At 36.8% G+C, this 3,312-nt stretch overlaps 1 non-coding gene across 1 annotated transcript; it reads left to right on the top strand.

Moving 5' to 3' along the window:
* Positions 1–2,634: 2,634 nt before the first annotated feature.
* On the top strand, positions 2,635–2,739 carry LOC146817418 (U6 spliceosomal RNA). The gene has a single exon (XR_014964551.1). It is a non-coding gene; the product is annotated as a U6 spliceosomal RNA (small nuclear RNA).
* Positions 2,740–3,312: the final 573 nt, after the last annotated feature.

A 3,312-nucleotide genomic window follows, 5' to 3' on the forward strand; every position in this document is an offset into this window, starting at 1 on the left:
CATTAAGTTCAAATAATATTTTTTCATTTCTAAAAGAATTAATTGAAAAAATAAGTTTAAAAAATGGTGATTAAAAAGTATTTTTGAAAAAATGTAATTAATGAAATTGACACACTGAATTTGAAAAATATACAAATCCAATCAAAATCATTAAACATGATATCTTCAGAGATAAGTTATAGATAGGAATTAGCATTTAAGAAACCTTTGAAATTCACTGAAAAAACCATAGGTTTCATGCACGTTATAGTTAGGAATTGGCATTTAAAAAACCTTTGAAATTCACTGAAAAACCCAAAGGTTTCAGGGGTGTTATAATTAGGAATTGGCTTTAAACAAACCTTAGAAATTCACTGAAAAAAACATAGGTTTCAGGGGTGTTATAGTTAGCTGGACATTTCCCTCGTACAAAACCCTAGAAATTCCCCTGTTATAGTTAGTTCAGCTAACTATAACACGCGCCCCCGCAATGCACTGCTGATGACGTCACATATTACATCACTCATGACATGGTCAGTGACATCACTGATGACATCACTGATGACATCTCAAATGACATCACTGATGACATCACTGATGACGTCATCCAGTGACTGTGTGTTTCTGTAAAGTTTAAATATGTTTTATACATTTATAGTGAAAGGGCTGTTGAAGAATGAGTGGGTGTACCAGTGTGTGAATGGATGATTTTGTAGGTGTGTAACTGACTCTATAAGTGAGTCATTAAATGTATCTTACTGCAGACTATTGACGAAACTGTGTGAATGTCTGTATGTGTCTGTGTGTTTGTGTATAAGTGGCTGCATTTGTGAATAGCTATATGAGTGTCTATATGGGTTATTGATTGGTTGTCTGAGTATCTGTATGGGTGCCTGAGTGTTTGGGTACGTAGGCTGTGTGTGACTCTGTGCATAGATGTGTGAGTAGGTGATTCTATGGGTGCATGGTTTTAAGAGTGCATCTGTGATGAACTGTATAGTTGAGTGAGTGTATGTATGGGTGTGTTAGGGATTGAATGTATATCTCAGTGGTACATTTGTGACTAACTACATATGTGAAAGGCAGTATATATGCAGTGTAAGAGTATATAAATGGGTATATGTGAGAGTGTGTGATTGTGAGAGTGGCTGTATGGATGAGTATGTGCTTGTATCAGTGATTCTATAAGAGCGTAAGAATGTGGTACTATTTTTATGAGTATGTGAACTTGAGTTTAACTGTATAGGTGAGTAAATTGGACTCTGTTTAATTATTTGCATGACTGACTAGGTGTGAGAGTACCTCTATTGATGATTGGTGGTGTGTGAGTGTCTATATAGGTGTATAAATGCATATGATAGTCTTGTACGGAGTGACTGTAAGTATAAGTGACTGTACAGGTGAATGGGTGGGGGTGTATGTAGACCTAATAGTTAAGAAGTGGGTATCTAGTTATTGGTATTGGAGTATCTATGGTTTTGAGAATGGATGTCTGAAATTTTGAGTTGGTGTATCAACAGTTAAATTAGGGTGTGAGAAGATGCAGTCATTTAGCACACGGATGACGTCATCAATGATGTCATCATTGATGTCATTTGAGGTGTCATCAGTGATGTCATCAGTGATGTCACTGACCATGTCATGAGTGATGTAATATGTGACGTCATCAGCAGTGCATTGTGGGGGCGCGAGTTATAGTTAGCTGAACTAACTATAACAGGGGAATTTCTAGGGTTTTGTACGAGGGGAATGTCCAGCTAACTATAACACCCCTGAAACCTATGGTTTTTTCAGTGAATTTCTAAGGTTTTTTAAATGCCAATTCCTAACTATAACGCCCCTGAAACCTTTGGTTTTTTCAGTGAATATATATATATATATATATATATATATATATATATTACAAAACAAGATTTTTCCATGTTTTTTAGTGATTTTAGTGTGAAAGGATATTTTGGGTACTTACCATTATAAGGATAGGAAATCAATATTTTTGTAAACAGAATTTTTGTCACAATTTTTCTGATAGCGATTACTCCAATATTATGGCAGTGATTTGCAATTTTGTGTACATTACCCAAATGCAGCCTAGGAGCTACTGTTAGCTATCAAATGACCTCTTGGAGACCTCTGGTGGAGATTTCTTTTAGCCCCTGTCAAATATAATATTTATGGTGGCCTGGAAATTCCCATCCAGTTTCTTAAAAATTCACAAACTAAAGGTATTGGCTTAATCTGATCAAGGATTGACGGGAGCTCCTACTGCAAGCATCCTTACATTTGTTAGGATCAGATCATTATTTTTTGTGAATCAAAAGAGAAAATACAAAGATGCATTACCAATCTGTGGTTTCATTGTCGGGCTTGGGACACTGTTACATGTAGAGCTTGAACTTGGAGATAAATGAATCTGTTGGTAAAACAATTACACAAAGCTAATGATTACGCCGGTTGCTAGAATCTTCCAAATCTAAATAATAATTCATCCATTTTTGACCCATGTCACTGTAAATACTTCACATGCATTTGGACTTCAATGGCTTGTAGGCACCACTTGAAGTGTTTTTATTGGCCTTGTGATCCATCAAGCTCCAGGGTACTTGAGGTTAGAAGCAAAGGCCAAAATCCTGGATGACAGCAAGTAGTAAACTGAAGGTGCTCGCTTCAGGGACACGTATACTAGAATTGGAACAATACAGACAAGATTAGAATGGCCTCTGTGCAAGGATGACACAAATTTGTGAAGAGTTCCTTATTTTTATTACACCGGACCTCGAACTATGATTAGATCAGATAAAAAGTAATTAAAGCCCTCCCAGGTAGCAAGTCTAGGGCTCGAGAAGGAAAAACAGGGCGGCATCATGGGGGCCAAATGGTTTTGAGGTTAAAAGTAAAAAAGGTGATTGAGGACAAAAAAAAGTATTAGCTATAACACCAGTTATAGAGGCAATGGGAATGATGGACTATGTTAGGAGCACTACAATCAAATGTAAGTAATAAGAGCTGCGGCAATCATAAGGTCACCAATGATCGATTAAAGGCAAACAATGGCAGTCATTGCTATCATGATGACTTGGACATGTCCAAAATGTAAGGTGGATTTGTGGAGCACTACTTGTCACCCATTAGGGTTTCTAGGCACTGAAAAGCACCAAAAAAGCTTTTTGCTGATAGCATTATCAAGCTGTATCTTTCTCATAACCTGGGAGAACATGTGACTGTTGTGCATCCTGTAACGTGTCTAGTTAAAAATGTGCCTTAACCTGGCTGCTTACTACTTTTTTCTACCAATATAATGAGAACTGGTAGCCTGCTAAAAGGCAGTAACTTCCT

The sequence above is a fragment of the Triturus cristatus genome, chromosome 6 (genome assembly GCF_964204655.1).
Source record: "Triturus cristatus chromosome 6, aTriCri1.1, whole genome shotgun sequence".
Classification (NCBI taxonomy): domain Eukaryota; kingdom Metazoa; phylum Chordata; class Amphibia; order Caudata; family Salamandridae; genus Triturus; species Triturus cristatus.